This window comes from Oncorhynchus gorbuscha, linkage group LG10 (assembly GCF_021184085.1).
Source record: "Oncorhynchus gorbuscha isolate QuinsamMale2020 ecotype Even-year linkage group LG10, OgorEven_v1.0, whole genome shotgun sequence".
NCBI lineage: Eukaryota > Metazoa > Chordata > Actinopteri > Salmoniformes > Salmonidae > Oncorhynchus > Oncorhynchus gorbuscha.
The window spans coordinates 84,225,916-84,251,687 of NC_060182.1; the positions used below are offsets into that span (position 1 = coordinate 84,225,916).

Sequence of the window (25,772 nt, forward strand, 5' to 3'; positions counted from 1 at the left end):
TCTGAATTGCAGAGGGCACTAAACTGATGTTAAATCCTGATGACAAGTCCTACTTCACTCCACTTGGGGGATGACCTTGAAGAGATATTCAAACTGAAATACAAAACACATGAATAATATATCAGAGGTGAAGCCATGCTATGAGCATCACTTAGATTTGTAGGATTATTGGTAACTGCAGACATGTATTTTGTCTGTTCAGCTTCATTTGGATGTCCTCTGACTCAACACTCTCCACCAAGGACGCCCCAATTACATAGGTAGACAAGAACTGCACACAGATGGGGGACCTTTAAGGCCGGCAGTCTTACCCAATGGTGTACATAAACTTTGAGACGTGTTGAAGCCACCGGTCGGCCATATTGGCACTCCCCAGTAGGAGCAGTCCTTCATAGGTCCTTCATAGGAATGAACAGTATTTCAATTAAATGTTTCAAGGAACAAATGACATGTATTCACGTATTTTTGTTGTTGTGGGGACAGTAGCATTAGCATCTCAAAAACGGATACATTAAAGAAAATGTTTTATATATTTATTTCACGTTATATAGTTTAAAAGTACACATTAAGTAGTTTTCAATATAATAAATGTGGCAAAAGCAAATATAGACAAATTCTATAGCTTACAAAATATAATACAACGGTGGGGGAGGGCCCCATCGGTCATCTAGTCTATATATAAATGGTTGGTCTTACCCCGTTGTAGCTAACTGTTATTATCATCATCCTTAGCTACCTAGGTGTATTAAACAGCCACACAGCCTATTTCTCCTGGTTTTGAAAAGCGCACAGCAAAGAGTAAGCTAACATTAGCTCGCCGGCAATGAATAAAATAACATTTCTCTGTTTAGCTCGGAGGTGTACAGTTAACCGTTAATCATGACCAAGACATTTTTACCGCAAACAAACACAGACAAACTATGATTTTGCCTCCACAGCAAAGTTGTCAAACTGTGCCAGTTCAAATGAGTGTGTTCCTATGGCAACCCAGCCACTCTTTGGTCCCAATACCACACTATTCTTCCATAGATGATATCCATTCAGCAACCTTGTGGCACATTCCCCCTGAAAATAGACAGGTTTCTATTAGTTAATGTGTCCATATAACACAGATAAATATACAGTATACGGCTATTTGTGTAAAGGAAAAGGCAGGGAGTCATTTATATGAAAAGAAGAGCTGACAGAGATGCATTTTCATGATAATTATCAGGTTTCCATGGAACTAGTTTTCCTACTGTTTCAGAGATTGTAGTTGTGAACATACCTCGACTGTGAGGGATAGAGTGTGCCAGCCGTACGCTCTCGTTCCAGAAAGACCCTCCGCAAGCACAGTCTCTCCAACTGTGAAACAAATAAGACTTGGTAAACAATAGGCATTAATATATCAATGGCTTGTGCACTACACAACAACACATTAACTGATAAGAAGGAATTTGTTAAACGCAGGTGTCACTTCAAACAATTAAAAGGGGTAATCTGCAGTTCAAACACTAAACAAGTTAAGGGCTGGAGAAATGTAACCACTCAGACTCATAGACAGAGCTATGGATTCAAGGACTGTTATCCACGATATCATAATTATAGATTTAACCATGTTTTGAGTCTATACAGTTTTTGTTTATGATTACATTGTTCACAAACATTGGCGTCCCAGCAAAATAAATAGTGGGGGTACGCTGTACTGGTAAAAATGATCCTGTAACAATAATGAAAACAAAATGTCGAAACTGTAGGCTATTACAGCATTATTTATCATTACCTCAAGTCTGAGGCATGAAACATCAAATCAAATTTTATTTGTCACATACACATGGTTAGCAGATGTTAATGTGAGTGTTGCGAATGCAGTAATAACCAACGAATAATCTAACCTAACAATTTCACAACAACTACCTTATAGACACAAGTGTAAAGGGATGAAGAATATGTACATAAAAATATATGAATGAGTGATGGTAAAGAACGGCATAGGCAGTAGACGGTATCGAGTACAGTATATACATATGAGATGAGTAATGTAGGGTATGTAAACAAAGTGCCATAGTTTAAAGTCATCATTTCTCATCAATTCCCATTATTAAAGTGGCTGCATTTGAGTCAGTATGTTGGCAGCAGCCACTCAATGTTAGTGGTGGCTGTTTAACAGTCTGATGGCCTTGAGATAGAAGCTGTTTTTCAGTCTCTCGGTCCCAGCTTTGATGCACCTGTACCGACCTCGCCTTCTGGATGATAGCGGGGTGAACACGGCAGTGGCTCGGGTAGTTGTTGTCCTTGATGATCTTTATGGCCTTCCTGTGACATCAGGTGGTGTAGGTGTCCTGAAGGGCAGGTAGTTTGCCCCCGGTGATGCGTTGTGCAGACCTCACTGCCCTCTGGAGAGCCTTACGGTTGTGGGCGGAGCAGTTGCCGTACCAGGCGGTGATACAGCCTGTAAAAGTTTGAGAGTGCTTTTGGTGACAAGCCAAATTTCTTCAGGTTCCTGCGCCTTCTTCACCACACTGTCTGTGTGGATGGACCAATTCAGTTTGTCCATGATGTGTACGCAGTGGAACTTAAAACTTACTACCCTCTCCACTACTGTCCCATCGATGTGGATAGGGGGTGCTCTCTCTGCTGTTTCCTGAAGTTGATGATCATCTTCTTTGTTTTGTTTTGTTGACGTTGAGTGAGAGGTTATTTTCCTGACACCACACTCCGAGGGCCCTCACCTCCTCCCTGTAGGCCATCTCGTTGTTGTTGGTAATCAAGCCTAGCACTGTAGTGTCGTCTGCAAACTTGATGATTGAGTTGGAGGCGTGCATGGCCACGCAGTCGTGGGTGAACAGGGAGTACAGGAAAGGGCTCAGAACGCACCCTTGTGGGGCCCCAGTGTTGAGGATCAGTGGGGTGGAGATGTTGTTACCTACCCTCACCACCTGGGGGCGGCCCATCAGGAGGTCCAGTACCCAGTTGCACAGGGCAGGGTCGAGACCCAGGGTCTCGAGCTTGATGACGAGTTTGGAGAGTACTATGGTGTTAAATGCTGAGCTGTAGTCAATGAACAGCATTCTCACATAGGTATTCCTCTTGTCCAGATGGATTAGGGCAGTGTGATTGCGATTGCGTCGTCTGTGGACCTATTGGGGCGGTAAGTAAATTGGAGTGGGTCTAGGGTGTCAGGTTGGGTGGAGGTGATATGGTCCACTTCATGACGACGGAAGTGAATGCTTAGGGGCGGTAGTAGTTTAGCTCAGTTACCTTAGCTTTCTTGGGAACAGGACCAATGGTGGCCCTCTTGAAGCATGTGGGAACAGCAGACTGGGATAAGAATTGATTGAATATGTTCGTAAACACACCAGCCAGCTGGTCTGCCCATGCACTGAGGACGCGGCTGGGGATGCCGTCTGGGCCTGCAGCCTTGCGAGGGTTAACACGTTTAAATGTTTTACTCAAGTCGTCTGCAGTGAAGGAGAGTCCCCAAGTTTTGGTAGCGGGCGTGTCAGCGGCGCTGTATTGTCCTCAAAGCGAGCAATGAAGTTGTTTAGTCTGTCTGGGAGCAAGACATCCTGGTCCGCGACGGGACTGGTTTTCTTTTTGTAATCTGTGATTGACTGTAGAACCTGCCACATACCTCGTGTCTGAGGCATTGAATTGCGACTCTACTTTGTCTCTATACTGACGCTTAGCTTGTTTGATTGCTTTGCGGAGGGAATAACTACACTGTTTGTATTCGTTCATGTCTCCGGTCACCTTGCCCTGGTTAAAAGCAGTGGTTCACGCTTTCAGTTTTGCGCGAATTCTGCCATCAATCCACAGTTTCTGGTTTGGGAATGTTGCTGTGGGTACGACATCGCCGATGCACTTGCTAATAAACTCGCTCACCGAATCAGCGTATTCATCAATGTTGTTGTTTGACGCAATGCGTATATATCCCAATCCACGTGACCGAAGCAATTTTGAAGCGTGGAATCAGATTGGTCAGAACAGCGTTGAAGAGACCCGAGCGCGGGGGCTTCCTGTTTTAGTCCCTGTCTATAGGCAGGGTGCAACAAAATGGAGTCGTGGTCAGCTTTTCCAAAAGGAGGGTGGGGGAGGGCCTTATAGGCATTGTGGAAATTAGAATAACAATGATCCAGGGTTTTACCAGCCCTGGTAGCACAATCAATATGTTGATAGAATTGAGGGAGTCTTGTTTTCAGATTAGCCTTGTTAAAATCCCCAGCTAAAATGAATGCAGCCTCAGCATATGTGTTTTCCATTTTACATAGAGTCAAATAAAGTTTGTTCAGGGCCATCGATGTGTCTGCTTGGGGGGGAATATATGTGGTTGTGATTATAAATCGAATTCTGTTGGTAGATAATGCGGTCAACATTTGATTGTGAGGAATTCTAAGTCAGGTGAACAGAAGGACTTGAGTTCCTGTATGTTGTTATGATCACACCACGTCTCATTAATCATAAGGCATACCCCCCCGCCCCTCTTCTTACCAGAAAGATGCTTGTTTCTGTCAGCGCGATGCGTGAAGAAACCAGCTGGCTGTACCGACTCCGATAGCGTGTCTCGAGTGAGCCATGTTTCCATGAAGTAAAGAACGTTACAGTCTCTGATGTCTCTCTGGAATGCTACCCTTGTTCGGATTTCATCAACCTTGTTGTCAAGAGACTAGACATTGGTGAGTAGTATGCTAGGGAGCGGTGCACGATGTGCCCATCTCCGGAGCCTGACCAGAAGACCGCTTAGTCTGCCCCTTTTACGGCATCATTGTTTTGGTTCGCCAGCTGGGATCCGATCCATTGTCATGGGTGGTGGGCAAAACAGAAGATCCGCTTCGGGAAAGTCGTATTCTTGATCGTAATGGTGAGTTGACGTTGCTCTTATCTCCGGTAGTTCCTCCCGATTATATGTAATAAAACCTAAGATTACCTGTGGTACCAATGTAAGAAATAACACGTAAAAAACAACACTGCATAGTTTCCTAGGAACGAGAAGCGAGGCGGCCATCTCTGTTGAGTGAATCAACTTGAAAGCGGGTGGTATAGACTATGTTCCAAAATGCCATGTGGTTCGAGGAAAACACTGACATTTTGCCAAGGCAGAGATGAGTGGCCGAAAACCGAGACTCGCACGGACTGTCACCAAATAGCATGACACTGTGGTGTTTAGTGGAGCCATTCATTCTGTCACCAAATAGCATGACACTGTGGTGTTTAGTGGAGCCATTCATTCTGTCACCAAATAGCATGACACTGTGGTGTTTAGTGGAGCCATTCATTCTGTCACCAAATAGCATGACACTGTGGTGTTTAGTGGAGCCATTCATTCTGTCACCAAATAGCATGACACTGTGGTGTTTAGTGGAGCCATTCATTCTGTCACCAAATAGCATGACACTGTGGTGTTTAGTGGAGCCATTCATTCTGTTACCAAATAGCATGACACTGTGGTGTTTAGTGGAGCCATTCATTCTGTCACCAAATAGCATGACACTGTGTTGTTTAGTGGAGCCATTCATTCTGTTACCAAATAGCATGACACTGTGGTGTTTAGTGGAGCCATTCATTCTGTCACCAAATAGCATGACACTGTGTGTTTAGTGGAGCCATTAATTCTGTCACCAAATAGCATGACACTGTGGTGTTTAGTGGAGCCATTAATTCTGTCACCAAATAGCATGACACTGTGTGTTTAGTGGAGCCATTCATTCTGTCACCAAATAGCATGACACTGTGGTGTTTAGTGGAGCCATTAATTCTGTCACCAAATAGCATGACACTGTGTGTTTAGTGGAGCCATTAATTCTGTCACCAAATAGCATGACACTGTGTGTTTAGTGGAGCCATTAATTCTGTCACCAAATAGCATGACACTGTGGTGTTTAGTGGAGCCATTAATTCTGTCACCAAATAGCATGACACTGTGTGTTTAGTGGAGCCATTCATTCTGTCACCAAATAGCATGACACTGTGGTGTTTAGTGGAGCCATTCATTCTGTCACTAAATAGCATGACACTGCGTGTTTAGTGGAGCCATTAATTCTGTCACCAAATAGCATGACACTGTGTGTTTAGTGGAGCCATTCATTCTGTCACCAAATAGCATGACACTGTGGTGTTTAGTGGAGCCATTCATTCTGTCACCAAATAGCATGACACTGGTGTTTAGTGGAGCCATTAATTCTGTCACCAAATAGCATGACACTGCGTGTTTAGTGGAGCCATTCATTCTGTCACCAAATAGCATGACACTGCGTGTTTAGTGGAGCCATTCATTCTGTCACCAAATAGCATGACACTGTGGTGTTTAGTGGAGCCATTAATTCTGTCACTAAATGGCATGACACTGTGGTGTTTAGTGCAACAGAAGTAGTCTCTTTCCATTCACTGTTGCCAGTCGATAAACATGCGCAGGAAACCTACTAAAGGAGCCCTTTGAAGTGATTGTTGTGTTCATGCCACAATAAAAGGTCATATATAGGCCTACAGAAGCTATTGAATGAATAGGGATTCTAAAGATAAATCTATGATCAGCAGTTTGACCAAGACGCACCTCCAACAACACATAACACCTCACATTATTCTGCCCCAAAACAATGAGAACTTCTCTCACTCAGTGGCATGAGGGCTACTTAAGTGAGCGCTGATGCTGCCTCATGGTAAGATATGCCAAACATATTTATCTTATCCATGTCCAGTGCGCCTCTGCAGGGTGCTGTGGGAGAGATGCAGCACTGCAGGGCTCCATCAAATCAATTTAACATAAATTAGGCCTGTGTAGCCTACAGTAGAAAGAGTAGCCTGTGGAGTTGCCTTTTCTGTAGCCCCAGACTGGAGACCAAATGTATTACAATGTCATGAAACAGACACTTTAAAATCCTTAACTTATTAATGAGGAGAGAGTGAGTGCAGGAGAGAAAAACGGCAAGCAGGCAGACATCAGCTTTAGAGTGGCATAGTCAAACAGACAGACAGGAAATGGTGCTGAAAGTAATTCATTTCAACAATTGTCTTCATTTTAATTTGATTTCATTTAAATACCTCAAAGTCTGGGAACAGCTTGGTGTGTATCAGTAAAACCAGGGCTTAAATTAATTGAGAGTATGCCATACTGTTAGTTTAAGTAAAATGCAAAAAGGACACACATTAGCTTTATATTTTGAACTAAATAAAAGCCTCCAGATAAACATTGTTATAGAACACTTTGTATTAACTCTGTGGTGCCTTACGCTACAAACACGCTTTAAAATGCCCACAAAAGACATGACTGATGCATATGGGATATATCGATTAGTCTCTATGACATTCTGAAGCTGAGCTGAGGAATGTATAGCTATTCTGTGCCAGGCAGCATTTAGGGAAACACTTCTGTTGTTGGGCTAAGCGACGGACAAGTAGTAAGCAGTTGAAGTTTCCATTTTTCTGTGTTGGTCGAGCCGCCTGTGTGGTTGGTTTTTAAAGTGCCTGGTTAGATTCATACTCTAATATTAAATTATTTGCAAGACACTCTGGTTTGACATTGGACAAATATGGTAAGAATGCATATTTCTCTATCCATTCTTCCCTGAAACTTCTATTTTCATGATCCACCTTTCTTTTGAGACTTTCAGAGCTACATTTTCTGTTGAATACAAGCTGTTTTCCCCCAATCAACGCACAAAGAAACATCAAAAAAACAAATTTAAGAGGGATCTTGGTGATTTTATCACAGTACTCAGATCGAAAATATTAGGATATATTATTGACATTGAACTGATTTATATATCCTACTAATCAGATATGTTAAATTGGGTTTAATTTGTAGCAGAGGTCTATGAATTGGGCTGCCATTATGTTCTGTTCTGCCGACTATTAGCTGAGTCCAAACCTATTGCCGACCTCTCCTGAATTCTATTCTAGTTTAGAGGGGATAGGTTGGGGGTGGTAATGTTTTGTCTAGCCTAGGGCGGCAGAACATACATTTACATTTAACATTTAAGTAATTTAGCAGACGCTCTTATCCAGAGCGACATACAAATTGGTGCATTCACCTTATGACATCCAGTAGAACAGTCACTTTACAATAGTGCATCTAAATATTAAAGGGGGGGGTGAGAAGGATTACTTATCCTATCATAGGTATTCCTTAAAGAGGTGGGGTTTCAGGTGTCTCCGGAAGGTGGTGATTGACTCCGCTGTCCTGGCGTCGTGAGGGAGTTTGTTCCACCATTGAGGGGCCAGAGCAGCGAACAGTTTTGACTGGGCTGAGCGGGAACTGTACTTCCTCAGTGGTGGGGAGGCGAGCAGGCCAGAGGTGGATGAACGCAGTGCCCTTGTTTGGGTGTAGGGCCTGATCAGAGCCTGGAGGTACTGAGGTGCCGTTCCCCTCACAGCTCCGTAGGCAAGCACCATGGTCTTGTAGCGGATGCGAGCTTCAACTGGAAGCCAGTGGAGAGAGCGGAGGAGCGGGGTGATGTGAGAGAACTTGGGAAGGTTGAACACCAGACGGGCTGCGGCGTTCTGGATGAGTTGTAGGGGTTTAATGGCACAGGCAGGGAGCCCAGCCAACAGCGAGTTGCAGTAATCCAGACGGGAGATGACAAGTGCCTGGATTAGGACCTGTGCCTCTTCCTGTGTGAGGCAGGGTCGTACTCTGCGGATGTTGTAGAGCATGAACCTACAGGAACGGGCCACCGCCTTGATGTTAGTTGAGAACGACAGGGTGTTGTCCAGGATCACGCCAAGGTTCTTAGTGCTCTGGGAGGAGGACACAATGGAGTTGTCAACCGTGATGGCGAGATCATGAAACGGGCAGTCCTTCCCCGGGAGGAAGAGCAGCTCCGTCTTGCCGAGGTTCAGCTTGAGGTGGTGATCCATCATCCACACTGATATGTCTGCCAGACATGCAGAGATGCGATTCGCCACCTGCTCATCAGAAGGGGGAAAGGAGAAGATTAATTGTGTGTCATCTGCATAGCAATGATAGGAGAGACCATGTGAGGTTATGACAGAGCCAAGTGACTTGGTGTATAGCGAGAATAGGAGAGGGCCTAGAACAGAGCCCTGGGGGACACCAGTGGTGAGAGCGCGTGGTGAGGAGACAGATTCTCGCCACGCCACCTGGTAGGAGCGACCTGTCAGGTAGGACGCAATCCAAGCGTGGGCCGCGCCGGAGATGCCCAACTCGGAGAGGGTGGAGAGGAGGATCTGATGGTTCACAGTATCGAAGGCAGCCGATAGGTCTAGAAGGATGAGAGCAGAGGAGAGAGAGTTAGCTTTAGCAGTGCGGAGCGCCTCCGTGATACAGAGAAGAGCAGTCTCAGTTGAATGACTAGTCTTGAAACCTGACTGATTTGGATCAAGAAGGTCATTCAGAGAGAGATAGCGGGAGAGCTGGCCAAGGACGGCACGTTCAAGAGTTTTGGAGAGAAAAGAAAGAAGGGATACTGGTCTGTAGTTGTTGACATTGGAGGGATCGAGTGTAGGTTTTTTCAGAAGGGGTGCAACTCTCGCTCTCTTGAAGATGGAAGGGACGTAGCCAGCGGTCAGGGATGAGTTGATGAGCGAGGTGAGGTAAGGGAGAAGGTCTCCGGAAATGGTCTGGAGAAGAGAGGAGGGGATAGGGTCAAGCGGGCAGGTTGTTGGGCGGCCGGCCGTCACAAGACGCGAGATTTCATCTGGAGAGAGAGAGGGGAGAAAGAGGTCAGAGCACAGGGTAGGGCAGTGTGAGCAGAACCAGCGGTGCCGTTTGACTTAGCAAACGAGGATCGGATGTCGTCGACCTTCTTTTCAAAATGGTTGACGAAGTCATCTGCAGAGAGGGAGGAGGGGGGGAGGAGAATTCAGGAGGGAGGAGAAGGTGGCAAAGAGCTTCCTAGGGTTAGAGGCAGATGCTTGGAATTTAGAGTGGTAGAAAATGGCTTTAGCAGCAGAGACAGAGGAGGAAAATGTAGAGAGGAGGGAGTGAAAGGATGCCAGGTCCGCAGGGAGGCGAGTTTTCCTCCATTTCCGCTCGGCTGCCCGGAGCCCTGTTCTGTGAGCTCGCAATGAGTCGTCGAGCCACGGGGCGGGAGGGGAGGACCGAGCCGGCCTGGAGGATAGGGGACATAGAGAGTCAACGGATGCAGAAAGGGAGGAGAGGAGGGTTGAGGAGGCAGAATCAGGAGATAGGTTGGAGAAGGTTTGAGCAGAGGGAAGAGATGATAGGATGGAAGAGGAGAGAGTAGCGGGGAGAGAGAGCGAAGGTTGGGACGGCGCGATACCATCCGAGTAGGGGCAGTGTGGGAGGTGTTGGATGAGAGCGAGAGGGAAAAGGATACAAGGTAGTGGTCGGAGACTTGGAGGAGTTGCAATGAGGTTAGTGGAAGAACAGCATCTATTAAAGATGAGGTCGAGCGTATTGCCTGCCTTGTGAGTAGGGGGGGAAGGTGAGAGGGTGAGGTCAAAAGAGGAGAGGAGTGGAAAGAAGGAGGCAGAGAGGATTGAGTCAAAGGTAGACGTGGGGAGGTTAAAGTCGCCCAGCACTGTGAGAGGTGAGCCGTCCTCAGGAAAGGAGCTTATCAAGGCATCAAGCTCATTGATGAACTCTCCGAGGGAACCTGGAGGGCGATAAATGATAAGGATGTTAAGCTTGAAAGGGCTGGTAACTGTGACAGCATGGAATTCAAAGGAGGCGATAGACAGATGGGTAAGGGGAGAAAGAGAGAATGACCACTTGGGAGAGATGAGGATCCCGGTGCCACCACCCGGCTGACCAGAAGCTCTCGGGGTGTGCGAGAACACGTGGGCGGACGAAGAGAGAGCAGTAGGAGTAGCAGTGTTGTCTGTGGTGATCCATGTTTCCGTCAGTGCCAAGAAGTCGAGGGACTGGAGGGAGGCATAGGCTGAGATGAACTCTGCCTTGTTGACCGCAGATCGGCAGTTCCAGGGCGGCAGAATGTAAAGGGCCACTCATAAATGTTTTGGGTGCACGAGCGTGCACACACAGAAGGTCCCGTACCAGGAAGAATTTAAATATACTTTCACCCCTGTATGAGTGTCTGCTAAATGACTAAAATGTAAAATCTCTTTCAATGGATAATCAACATTGAGATGCCTTTTAAGTCCTAGACTAGGCTTAACCTGTGTCTGGAAAAATGTCCATCCATTTACATTTATTTTGAGTAAAATACTGACCAAGGTCATTGGTGACTTTGTAGGAGCCATCTGCAAACACCCAGAAGAAGACTCCTTTAGCGCTGCGGACCGACCCGCCTCCTTTGTCCACTCTGGCTGCGATGAACACTCCTCCAGTCTTCACCGTCTCCATGAAGACATCACAGCTCACTGTCAGGTTCTGCCTGGAAAACATACAGTATACACCATAACAATTCTACACCGTAAAATGCACTCTTTCTTGACCCGTTTTCCTGTCCAGTAATTACACGCACCAGTTTCATAAGACATTTGTAGCACATCAAGGCAGATAAAAGTAATAAAAGCTCTTTCTAATTAATGTTATTATCATGACCTGAGCAGGAGTCTAAGAAGTTACCCCTTGGTACAGATCTAGGATCAGCTTCCCCTGCCTCAATCATAACCTTAACCATTAGTGGGGGAAATAAAAAACTAACCCTAGATCAACAACTAGGGGCAACTTCACCCTATACCTCGCCCCCCACTTCCCCTGCCCTGATTCCTCACCATTTATAGTCTCCGATGACGCTAATGGTCTGTTCGGCATCTGTTGCCCAGGTAACAGGCAACTGTGTGACCACCTGGCGCAGGGTGAAGACATGAGGACCAGGGTCCGTCAGGTTTAAGTAATACTCAAACACCCCCGTCTGGTCAGCAAAGTCTGGGGCCTCAGAGAAGGAAGGGATCGCTGCAGAGAGAGAGAAACAGAGAGAGAGCAAGCACAAAAGAGAACAGCATTAATTTAATCATTTACATTTTAATATGTTTTATGATCATTTGCGGGTTGTTTTTGGTAGATAGTGACATTTATCCTTTAAAAATGTACTTACCAACATTAAAGTCATCCTTGTATACTTTGGGGAATGTGTCAGAGGGGGTGGATCAGGGTACGTCCCTTTCTGCCCAGTGGTTATGGTGGTTAAAGTGTAAACCTCATCTACATCCAGGCTCAAGGTGAACAAACCATCGGAAATCTAGCAAGGAAAGTGTAAGGGAGCCAGCATGAAACTCATGGCAAAGAAAACTGCCCACACCAAAACATATCCAACGTAACCGCTCATAAAAGTTCGTTTGGAGATGTGAAATGTCACAGGAGGAGAAATATCATACTGTGCAAGACTCAAAACACGATCCAAAGACAAGATGACACTAACACTTTAAGATGTCTAACACTTTCAGAAGCTTGGGCACACACCTCTTGTATAAAAAAAATATATACAGTTGAAGTCGGAAGTTTACATACACCTTAGCCAAGTACATTTAAACTCAGTTTTTACAAATTCCCTGTCTTAGGTCAGTTAGGATCACCACTTTATTTTAAGAATGTGAAATGTCTATAATAATAGTAGAGAGAATTATTTATTTCAGCTTTTATTTCTTTCATCACATTCCCAGTAGGTCAGAAGTTTACATACACTCAAATAGTATCTGGTAGCACTGCCTTTAAATTGTATAATATGGGTCATATCTTTTGGGGTAGCCTTCCACAAGCTTCTCACAATAAGTTGGGTGAATTCTGGCCCATTCCTCCTGACAGAGATGGTGTAACTGAGTCAGGTTTGTAGGTCTCCTTGCTCGCATACGCTTTTTCAGTTCTGCCCACAAATTTTCTATAGAATTGAGGTCAGGGCTTTGCGATGTCCATTCCAATACCTTGACTTTGTTGTCCTTAAGCCATTTTGCCACAACTTTGGAAGAATGCCTTGGGTTATTGTCCATTTGGAAGACCCATTTGCGACCAAGCTTCAACTTCCTGACTGATGTCTTGAGATGTGGCTTCAATATATCCACATACTTGTCCTCCCTAAGGAGCCATCTATTTTGAAGTGCACCAGTCCCTCCTGCTGCAAAGAACTCCCACAACATGATGCTGCCACCCCCGTGCTTCGGCTTGCAAGCATCCCCGTTTTTCCTCCAAACATAACGATGGTCATTATGGCCAAACAGTTCAATTTTTGTTTCATCAGACCAGAGGACATTTCTCCAAAAGTAAGCTCTTTGTCCCCATGAGCAGTTGCAAACCATAGTCTGGCTATTTTATGGCAGTTTTGAAGCAGTGGCTTCTTCCTTGCTGAGCTGCCTTTCAGGTTATGTCAAAATAGGACCCGTTTTACTGTGGATATAGATACTTTTGTACCAGTTTCCTCCAGCATCTTCACAAGGTACTTTGCTGTTGTTCTGGGATTGATTTGCACTTTTCGCACCAAAGTACGTTAATCTCTAGGAGACAGAACACGTCTCCTTTCTGAGCGGTATGACGGCTGTGTGGTCCCATGGCGTTTATACTTGCGTACTATTGTTTGTACAGATGAACGTTGTACCTTCAGGCATTTGGAAATTGCTCCCAAGGATGAACCAGACTTGCGGAAGACTACTTTTCTTTTTCCAAGGTCTTGGCTGATTTCTTTAGATTTTCCCATGATGTCAAGCAAAGAGTCACTGAGTTTGAAGGTAGGCCTTGAAATACATTAACAGGTACACCTCCAATTGATATCAATTATCCTATCAGAATCTTCTAAAGCCATGACATAATTTTCTGGATTTTTTCAGTGTACGTAAACTTCTGACCCACTGGAATTGTGATACAGTGAGTTATAAGTGAAATAATGTCTGTATACAATTGTTGGAAAAATGTATTGTCCTGCACAAAGTAGATGTCCTAACTGACTTGCCAAAACTATAGTTTGTTAACTTCTTCGAGATAGGGGGCGCTCTTTTAATTTTTGGATAAAAAAACGTTCCAGTTTTAAACAAGATATTTTGTCACGAAAAGATGCTCGACTATGCATGTGATTGACAGCTTTGGAAAGAAAAAACTCGGTTCTCCAAGGTGTCTGCAGCATTGTGACGTATTTGTAGGCATATCATTGGAAGATTAACCATAAGAGACTACATTTACCAGGTGTCCGCCCGGTGTCCTGTGTAGAAATTATTGCGTAATCTCTTGGTCCATGCGCGTTCCATTTCTTCAGAGGAGAAAGTCAACTGCCACGAAGGATTTATAATCGATAGATATGTGAAAAACACCTTGAGGATTGATTCTAAACATCGTTTGCCATGTTTCTGTCGATATTATGGAGTTAATTTGGAAAAAAGTTCACGTTTTAATGACTTAATTTTAGTTTTTTTTCTTACCCAAACGTGATTGTCATGTTTTGTCATTGATTATCATGTCTTGTCCCTGTGCTTCCCCTTCTATTCGTTTCCCTCTGCTGGTCTTATTAGGTTCTTTCCCTCTTTCTATCCCTCTCTCTCCCCCTCCCTCTCTCACTCTCTCGCTCTCTCTTCTCTCTATCGTTCCGTTCCTGCTCCCAGCTGTTCCTATTCCCCTAATCAATCATTTAGTCTTCCCACACCTGTTCCCGATCCTTTTCCCTGATTAGAGTCCCTATTTCTCTCCTTGTTTTCCGTTCCTTCCCTGTCGGATCCTTGTCTATAATTCACCGTGCTGTGTCTATGTATTGCCCTGTCGTGTCGTGTTTCCCTCAGATGCTGCGTGGTGAGCAGGTGTCTGAGTCTGCTACGTTCAAGTGCCTTCCCGAGGCAACCTGCAGTTCTTGATCAAGTCTCCAGTCTGTTCTCGTCATTACGAGTAGTATTATGCCTTTTGTTTTGTAAAGTAACTTTACTGGATTAAAAACTCTGTTTTCGCCAAGTCGCTTTTGGGTCCTCATTCACCCGCATAACAGTGATGAAGAAAACAGAGCGATTTGTCAACACAAATGATATTTCTGTAAAAACGGAACATTTGCTATCTAACTGAGAGTCTCCTCATTGAAAACATCTGAAGTTCTTCAAAGGTAAATTATTTTATTTGAATGCTTTTCTGGTTTTTGTGAAAATGTTGCATGCTGAATGCCAGGCATAATCCTATGCTAGGCTATCAATACTGTTACACAAATGCTTGTTTTGCTATGGTTGAGAAGCATATTTTTGAAAATCTGAGATGACAGTGTTGTTAACAAAAGGCTAAGCTTTAGAGCTAGCATATTGATTTCATTTAATTTGTGATTTTCATGAATAGTTAACGTTGTGTTATGCTAATGAGCTTGCGGATAGATTTACACAATCCTGGATACAGGTTTTTTTCTTAGCTAAACGTGACGCAGAAAACGGAGCGATTTGTTCTAAGCAAATAATCTTTCAGGAAAAACTGAACATTTGCTATCTAACTGAGAGTCTCCTCATTGAAAACATCCGAAGTTCTTCAAAGGTAAATTATTTTATTTGAATGCTTTTCTGGTTTTTGTGAAAATGTTGCCTGCTGAATGCTAATGCTAAATTCTACGCTAAATGCTACGCTAGCTTTCGATACTGTTACACAAATGCTTGTTTTGCTATGGTTGAGAAGCATATTTTGAAAATCTGATATGACAGTGTTGTTAACAAAAGGCTAAGCTTGAGAGCTAGCATATTGATTTCATTTCATTTGCGATTTTCATGAATAGTTAACGTTGCGTTATGGTAATGGGCTTGAGGCTGTAGTCACGATCCCGGATCCGGGATGGCTCGACGCAAGAAGTTAACAAGGAACTTGTGGAGTGGTTGAAAAATGAGTTTACGTAACTTTCCGACTTTATATATGTACATAAAAAGATCACAGTTGTCAGAGGAGTAAGTTTACCTTTAAGGGACTCAGTTTCTTGAAGAAGAATGGCTTTTTAGTCTTGAAGTCAAACCTCGACTGCCATCCCTGTAATTCCCTGATCGAGGCCTATGAAAGAGACACGTTTACTAAGACAAAGTAGCCTTTTAATCATTAACAGGCATGCGATAACTGTAACAATACTCACAAAAGATCCATTGAGTTGGAATGTTACATTCTGGGGTGTGACATTGAAGGGCAGCAGTGGAGGCCTTACGCACACAGAATGATCATGAGTCTGAAAGATAGAGAAAGAAATATCACATTTCACAGTCACATTGTGTCACAGACAATTTCATCTACAAACAAACTATGGTCACAACACAGTCCTTGCATCAACAGACAGCGGAAGCGAGCTGATAACTCACCGGACTTCCTTCTACTAGCTAAAGCTTAGATCGGAGGCTCCTGGGAAAGCACAGCTTAGTATGATAGAGAGAGCCTGAGGAAATTGTTGACTTTCTCCAAAACCAGCCTTAAAAGTTAAGCTTCAGAGATCTAACAAGAGCTTTACTTGAATGGACTATTCAAATTAGGAAATGGTTCAAAGCACAGTGTACAATCAACAAAATAATGAAGCCTTCTACTAACATTAGATAGCATTACTCAGAATAAATATTCAGTTTAACAGACATAATATACAGGAAGATAAATACCAACCATGGTTTCTATGAAGACGGAGAGGTTTCCCTTGCTGTCAGTCAGTGTAACATAGCTTCCCCCGTTTGCCAGATGCCCAACGGTCTGCAGGTAGGTCCATCCAGGCTGGCTAAACTGGGTGGTGTGTGCTAGGAGACAATATTGTCAAATGTAAATCAAATATTCAAATTATATTTCTACATTAGCAGTTGTCACTTGCTTCAAGACGAAATGTGAGATGCTGAGAGCTGCTTTTGGGGAAGCTTCATATAACAGCGAATCTGTAAGAAGGTCATCAAACATCATTGTGCTAATCTGTACCTACTTTGCAAGTGTTAACAAGTGTAACTCATAACAAAATATATGAAAAACAACAATTTGAGGGTGAGCCATCCATTCCTTTAAGTGCAGAGGGTTACCAGTTGTCCAGATGGGTGATTCCACCACAGATGGGTGATTCCACCACAGATGGGTGATTCCACCACAGATGGGTGATTCCGCTCCTCTGCTGTCATCAAGCCATCTCGCCCAAAGGGAAGATCCTCATAGTAACTGGCTACCAGGTTCCAGGATATGCTGCTGAACAAACATATATTTCATTTTGGGAATGTTTGTTCAAATCGCCACAGGTTTTTATTTTAGCTCTTAAATATGAGGCACACAAACACTGAGTGTACAAAACATTAAGAACACTGTCCTAATATTGAGTTGCTTCACCTTTTGCTCTCAGAATAGCCTCAATTAGTCGGGGCATGGACTCTACAAGGTGTCGAACATTTTCCACAGGGATTCTGGCCCATGTTTTCCACACTTGTATCAAGTTGGCTCGATCCCCGGGACCACCCATACGGGACCACCCATACGGGACCACCCATACGTAGAATGTATGCACGCATGACTGTAAGTCGCTTTGGATAAAAGCGTCTGCTAAATGGCATATATTATTATTATTATTATTATGTCTTTTGGGTGGTGGACCATTCTTGATACGCACAGGCAACTGTTAAGTGTGAAAAACCCAACAATGTAGCTGTGCTTGACACACTCTAACCTGTGTGCCTGGCACCCATTCAAAGGCACTTAAATATTTTATCACCCTCTGAATAGCACACATACACAATCCATGCCTCAATTGTCTTGAGACTTAAAAATCTTTCTTTAACCTGTCTCCTCTCCTTCATCTACACTGATTGAAGTGGATTTAACAGGTGACATCAACTAGGGATCATAGACTTCACTTGGATTTACCTGGTCAGTCTATGTCATGTCCCTAATGTACACTCAGTGTATGCTTCTTCATCAAGGTTCAGAAGAGGGTGAGTAAAGAGGGCAACATAAAGGAGAGTGTGAGCCGTAGGTGGTCCTTCTGTAGCTCAGTTGGTAGAGCATGGCGCTTGTAACGCCAGGGTAGTGGGTTCGATCCCCGGGACCACCCATACGTAGAATGTATGCACACATGACTGTAAGTCGCTTTGGATAAAAGCGTCTGCTAAATGGCATATATTATTATATTATTATATATTACGTAGTGTGAGTGAAATAACATGCTCAGAACGTGATCCGGATCCTTAGCTTTGATAAAGAGATTAAGAAAGATTTCTGTAAGGCTGGGGGCGAAAACTCCGTATTCTCAGCCAGGGCCTTAATTGACAACTAACTCCATTCAGTCTAACAACAAAAGTCAACTATTTCAATCACAGACGGAGTACCAAAATAAAAAATGACACATTTCAGCATCTCTGTGACAATTGACAATAAATGATCTAAGCAGGCTCAACTTGTCTAACTGCTAAGTTCACTTGCCCATGGTCAATAGAGCAACCCTTAATGTCAAGAACGACCTTCTCACTGTTGCCGTACTTAGGCTGATTTTGTGTACAAATAAATAAATAAAATGTACGCAGTCATGAGTCCGTTGACATAGTTCTGGTTGAGAATGCGGGCCCAGCAGCCTCCCCCCACCTCGTCATTGAAAGTGCTATAGTCTTCAGACGACCACAGCTTCTTCTGTGTCTTCCGGGCGTCCATCACTGAGGTGGTGCCTGGGTAGTGGGCCCTGTCAGGCCACACACATGGAATGGTATGAAGGTGATGAACATACACGCGCGCGCATACAAACACATGTTCACACACAACGTATACAGACATACAGTACCAGTCAAAAGTTTGGACACACCTACTCATTCAAAAGTTCTTTATATTTACTACTTTCTACATTGTAGAATAATAATGAAGACATCAAAACTATGAAACAACACTTATACATCATGAAAAACAAAATAAGCACTGTGAATGCAGAATGTAGTCCTGAGGAATACTTCCTGAAAGGATGGAAGAAATGCTTCATGCAGTAAATGGAAGAGGTTGTCTCTTCAAGAGATGACGCAGCATAATTCACAGAAAAACTCTCCTAACCTATCACATCAACTGCTTCGGCCAGCTCTCGATCGACAAGCATTGAGTAGGTTATAGGCTGCCATAGGTTATCACTGGCTATGATTCTGACCTTCTCCAAACCCCCCTTATCCAGAGTGTGCCGCAGCAGCTACCCAGTGACAGAGAGAGAAAGGTGAGTGAGAAGGTGATGAGGTATTGAAGAACCATTCAGGACCATGGACTACATTATTGTATTAACCTTTTACTGTAACATATGCCAGCGCCATGCAATAGATGCATCTTAGATACTAGAGGGGACACATTCTCTATTAGTAGATTATCAACTCCTGGTAAATGCAATGTCTTGGGACTTCCATGAATATATGCACTAAATAAGATTATCCAGATGAATTATGAGGAATGTATTTGAATTTGTACTGGTGCACTGAAATGCACTTAAAACAAAGTTTGGATTACCAGGAGTTGCCTGTAATTGCGTTAGGCATCTACATCTCCTGACTGCTCAGGCATCTGAAGTAAAAACAGCCACCAACATTCAGCTTATTGGCTAGTCTGAACACAACAGAGAAATCACAGTTATGAAACGGGATGGCATCACGCAGACTTCCTTATCGCTTGCCTGCCAAGTGTTCTAGAAGGGTGGAGTGGAATAACTAACTGGTGACAAAAGCGAACTGAAAGACCATTCAGTTCCTCAATCACCTTAACTGGCATCTGGGTTTAATGATGCAATGTTATTTAACACTTTACTTTGGTGAAAATGCATCTGAGAGTATGATTGTTTGGTATGGAACAGTGCATTTATAGACCTACAGAACACTATTGCCTACACCACATCTACAGAGAGAAATACCTGTGAAATGACCAGTCACCGTCAGCTGCGATGATACCCACACCGGTTAAGCCAACTTTATCCAATGTGTCTCAGAGCACCTTGGTCACAAATTAAATGCTCTCAGATGCAAACAGCTGATCTATCTTGATAGGATATTGATGTATTTATGAACAATTGTATACCTCTGCATCTCTCTCTGCCAATTGCATATAGACCTAAATTAACAAAATGGCTGCAATAGTAAAACCAAATGTTAGTGGCTGTTGTTTTCTTCTAAGACAGTTCACATTGTGTAAAATGCTAATGGCTGCTAAAATAGGGAGAGAAAACCTTACAAATACAAACCTTGATGTACTTGCTGTCAAAGTTATTTTCATTCCAGATCTATATAGTTAGAAAACATCAACAGCATATGTTTAAACAGGTGGGTAGATTGAAGGAACACATACAGTATGTAGATCGTGTTTGTATCCAATTAGCTGAAGTTAAGATAACTAACTTAGGAGTCACTGGCTTACTGGTGTTCTTCCATGCCGTCCCTAGGAGGGGTGCGTCACTTGAGTGGGTTGAGTCACTGACGTGATCTTCCTGTCTGGGTTGGCACCCCCCCTCCCATTGGGTTGTGCCGTGGCGGAGATCTTTGTGGGATATACTCGGCCTTGTCTCAGGATGGTAAGTTGATGGTTGAAGATATCCTTCTAGTGGTGTGGGGGCTGTGCTTTGGCAAAGTGGTTAGGGTTATATCCTGCCTGATTGGCCCTGTCCGGGGGTATGATGGGGCCACAGTGTCTCCTGACCCCTCCTGTCTCAACCTCCAGTATATATGCTGCAGTAGTTTATGTGTCGGGGGGCTTGGGTCCGTCTGTTATATCTGGAGTACTTCTCCTGTCTTATCCGGTGTCTGGTGTGTGAGCCCTAGGACCATGCCTCAGGACTACCTGGCATGACTCCTCCTTGCTGTCCCCAGCCCACCTGGCCGTGCTGCTGCTCCAGTTTCAACTGTTCTGCCTGCGGCTATGGAACCCTGACCTGTTCACCGGATGTGCTACCTGTCCCAGACCTGTGGTTTTCAACTCTCTAGAGACAGGAGGAACGGTAAAGATACTCTTAATGATCGGCTATGAAAAGCCAACTGACATTTACTCCTGAGGTGCTGACCTGTTGCACCCTCGACAACTACTGTGATTATTATTATTTGACCATGCTGGTCATTTATGAACATTTGAATATCTTGGTCATGTTCTGTTATAATCTCCACCCGGCACAGCCAGAAGAGGACTTGCCACCCCTCATAGCCTGGTTCCTCTCTAGGTTTCTTCCTAGGTTTTGGCCTTTCTAGGGAGTTTTTCCTAGCCACCGTGCTTCTACACCTGCATTACTTGCTGTTTGGGGTTTTAGGCTGGGTTTCTGTGCAGCACTTTGAGATATCAGCTGATGTAAGAAGGGCGATATAAATACATTTGATTTGATAAGGACTGCTTTTTTTTTACCCTTATTTTACCAGGTGAGGCCCGCTTTTCTTTTGAAGTCAGAAAGAGTCTATCAGCTACATTTATGCCTAGACTATGGTGATATTTTATATATGAATGCTTCCACTCAGTGTGTGAGATCAATTGACACCCTTTACCATGGAGTATTAAGATTTATTTTAAACTGAAAAACTCTTAAGCAACACTGGACATTATAAACCAGGGTTGGCTGCATTGGTGTAAAGTACTTAAGTAAAACTATTTTAAAGTACTACTTATGTAGATTTTTTTGGTATATTTTTCACAACTTTTACTTCACTATATTCCTAAAGAAAAGTATGTACTTTTTACATTTTCCCTGACACCCAAAAGTACTCGTTACATTTTGACAGGAAAATGGTCCAATTCACACACTTATCAAGAGAACATCCCTGGTCATCTCTGCCTCTGATATGGCAGACTCACTAAACACAAATGTTTAGTTGTAAATTATGTCTGAGTGTTGGGGTGTGTGTCTGCTATCCGTCAATAACCAAAAAACAAGAAAATTGTGCCGTCTGGTTTGCTTAATATAAGGAACTTGAAATGATTTATACTTTTACTTTTGATAATTAAGTATATTTAAAAACAAATACTTTTTTTTACTTCTACTCAAATAGTATTTTACTTGCTGACTTTCACATTTTATATCAAGGTATCTTAACTTTTTTTTTTTTTTTTGACAATTTAGTACTTTTTCCACCACTGGTTGGCTGGCCTTCTCTAGTCACTCGTATGCTCAGCCACTGGTATACTTTTATTTCAAAGCCATTTCGGGTTTACTGCCATTTTATTTGGGCATTTTTATTCTTCAAAAACGTGGTGGGTACTCTCTTCATTCTCAGTACTTTATCCTGCTAACTGTTAGAAATGTCCGAACTCAATTTGGTAAAAGGGGTCTAATGAAAATCCGTACAAAATAGTTTTAAAACTGGAAGAACTTGTCCCGATTGGTGTTTTTAAATAATTGCTGACAGATTTTGAGGCTGATTCCTTGACCTGTCAATGTTTTTAAATGTGCTGTTCTATGATTTTGTTATACTCCTGTGATTTTTACTAGATTACTTGTAGTTTTTCATGTTGTCTGTAATTGTGTAATGAATTGGTGCTGCCCATCTTGGACATGACACCCTTGAGAAAGAGATTTAAAATCTCAATGAGCCCTTCCTGGTTAAATAAATTACAATATTCTCAATATACAACCCACAAAAACAAATAGAATACACACCCCAACATAATCAATATCCAGGTCATGGTACTGCTTGGCTCCTAAGATCCAGGACACCACGTAGGATGCAGTTATATCAGGTAAGTCATATGGCCAGTTCTTCCCTTGCCCAACCCAAACTGGGTTAATCAACGGCTACCCATTAAGTGAGATAAGAGGTATTTGTTATCGTTACATTTGTAGCTAATTTACTTCGAAAAGGTAGTCCATTATCTGGCTGCGGTAAGGTTCAGCATAATTTACAAGCAGGCGAGATGTTGCCTAAAACGAAGAGGGAAACGTGTCAGAAAGTGACAGATTAAATTGTAAATGTACTCTTTTGTTACATTGATCTTTCTCGTACAGTCGAACCAGGAAGAAGCCTAGTTTTAGCAGCTAGCATTAGCTACTCACCCCTCCACCGCTCAAACCTCCAATGGCGTCAAACTCTCTCCCTAATCTGATTTTATCATCCAAAACGTAGATCTCAGGAGTGCAGAGATCAAAACACAAACAAACACACAAGGCGATATAAAAATATTATTTATAAATCATCCTCAATGTTTACAAAAGTCTGGTTGACTACTGTGAGTGATGAAAACACAAGAGTTTTCATATAACCACGCCCCAATGTAGATCATGTGACAACAAGGTGTATGATATCGAACTTGTTTTCTTACAATGAGACTAGGTAAAGGGAGGGCTTTATTCCAATCAAATCTAAGATCTCTTTTGACCAAATAATGGTCCAAAAATGTATGCACTTGTTTTGCCTCCAGCAGCCATCAGCTGCCGCCAATGATATACACTAGGTCAACATGGAAACAGGGAGATTTCATCGGTTCCGTGGTGGAAAAAGTACTAAATTGCCATACTTGAGTAAAAGTAAATATATCTTAAAGGGTAGGTAGCATAAACTTAACCACATGTAACATATGAATTTGCATTAGAATATGCATCAAATGTCCCAATGCAAAGTTACACCTCACCTTTCTATTTTTCGAGTTATTACATAAACTCGATCAGAATTCAGAAGAATGCTAATGTCATGTTGGAAAATGTGATGTAATATGGAGGACCCGTCAAGCCAGCCTATTGCTCCTGTGATAGCCCTGTGTGTGGTAGCCCTCTCCTTTAGTTTAGCGCCAACCTCATGTTAATCCAGGGGATTTTGATTGGGGAAGCAGCGAAACTTCACTGTGGGGACAACGTCGCCGATGCATTTCCTAATGAAGCCGGTGACAGAGGTGGTTAGCTCGTTGATGTGATCGGCAGAGATGTCCCGAGACTCGCCGATGACATCAACGAGCTAACCATCTCAGACACCACCTCAGACACCGCAGTCCTGTAGCATAATTTCTGATTCTGTTGACTATTTCTCAATGGTGGGAGTCACGGGTACTTCAGGTTTGAACTTCTGCTTGTAAAATGGAAGCAGGAGTATGGAGTCATGATCTGATTTGCTGAATAGCGGACAAGGGATAGCCTTGTATGCTTGCTTGCGAGTAGAATAGCATGGGTCGAGACTTCCACTGCGCTCGAGTCGGCACACCATTTGTTGTTAATGAAGAGGCAAACCCCTCTCCTTTCGATTTCCCTGACTCCAATGTCTTGTCCACTCAGAGAATGGAGAATCCATCCAGTTGTATCTTGTCCAATAGCCATGTTTCAGAAAAGTAGAGAATATTGCAATTACTAGAGTCCCGTTGCTAGCAAATCCGCGATCGGAGGTCATCCATCTTATCGAGTGACTGGCCAATAGAATGGAGGGAAAAGGTGGTCGGTTTTCCCTTCGCCTTAATCTCACCAGGACCCCCACTCTCTTGCCTCTGTAACGATACCCCGTAAATTGGGTCGGAAGTACAGAAAGAGCCCAGGGCAGATAAGTCGAGTAACTGCCGATCTGATGTTCAACAGTTCTTGTCGGTTAAATGATAGCGGACACATTTCGTGAAAATGAAGTAAAGATTAACGGCAAAAGAATCTCAATCTAATATAGTCGGAACTCGCAAAATAGCAGGCATCCAAAATGGCACCACACCCCTTAAAAAAAGGTGCCATTGTGTGTTGAAACAGTTACTCTTTTAAGTAGGTGGATGCATTCCAACCGTCTCCCTTTCTCTATGTATTTCTTGCTTGCTTGAAGTAATTTTTTTCTCCCTCATTCTCTGTTCTGCTCATTGGGGCTCCTGAGCGGTGCAGCACTTTAAGGCACTGCATCTCAGTGCTAGAAGTGTCACTACAGACACCCTGGTTTGAATCCAGGCTGTATCACAAAATTGGCCCAGTGTTGTCTGGGTTTGACAGGTGCAAGCCATCATTTAAATAGGAAGTTGTTCTTACTGACCTGCCTAGCTAAATAAAGGTAACATTTAAATCAATAAATACATCTGCACCTTCAAGTAGGAGGACAGTCTCATAGCTACAGACTAACAGCATGGTTACCTGTCCTCCTTTATCTCTCACATGTTTATTTTTGCCGAGACACCAGTATGACCAGACCCAAATCCGGGTCCATTGGAGTTGGGTCAGTTTCGCCCTACTACATGTAAAGTGGTTTGAGCACGTGGAAAAGTATCAAATCCACTGACTATCATTGTCATGCCATACTGCAGTAGAGGCCATGATGCCATATAGGTCAAAACGAAAACGGAGTCTGCAAGAAACTACAACAACTGAAGCTTCTGTGCTTCCACAACCTCATAACAAGGAGCTTGTTTATCTCTCATGCAATGCTCAAAGGCACTAATGGAGTCCATTCTAAAAGTTGTCAGAACTCTAAATATATGGCTCAGTTGTACATGATTAAAAAACATACAGTAACAATGAATAATGAAAGAGAGCAACCCGGCTCTACGTATTCTACTGGTTTGTGACTGCCTCCGGTTAGAGGGGAATAAGGCAGCCCAAGAGTTAACACTCAGGGAACTTTATTTAAACACACAAATAGACAAGTACATGAGGATGGTCCTGTAAAGGTATTTGTGTTCACGAATTCCATGCATAAAACTCTACACATGATAACACCGTCAGGGCCAGGGAAATATTTATACCCTTGCAGAAATGTGCAACGGACATGTCTGACCAGCGCAGGGCTGGCTAGGGGCATCTGACCAATCAGAGAATGCGTGATCATTGCATGGGCAGAGTGTGGGGTGCATGGGGAGAATCTGATTGGCTGAAGCCACGAAGTGGAGGTAATAGCATTCTCTCAAGTGAGGGGGAGAAAAGGTGAGCATGGGTGATAGCCAGACTCTGTGGCGCCCGCCAGACAAAGACACACACACACTGGAAAATAGTCCCAGGACCTGGACTGCTTACTTGATGAAGTGACGTTCAGTTATTCTTGGTAAATTGCATCCCCTTTTCTTTTTGGAATATTTATATTTTAAGATATTTTGAGCAGTATAA

The 25,772-nt window shown here is 43.3% G+C and overlaps 1 pseudogene; it reads right to left on the minus strand.

Moving 5' to 3' along the window:
* Positions 1-631: 631 nt before the first annotated feature.
* On the minus strand, positions 632-25,497 carry LOC124046959 (annotated as a pseudogene).
* Positions 25,498-25,772: the final 275 nt, after the last annotated feature.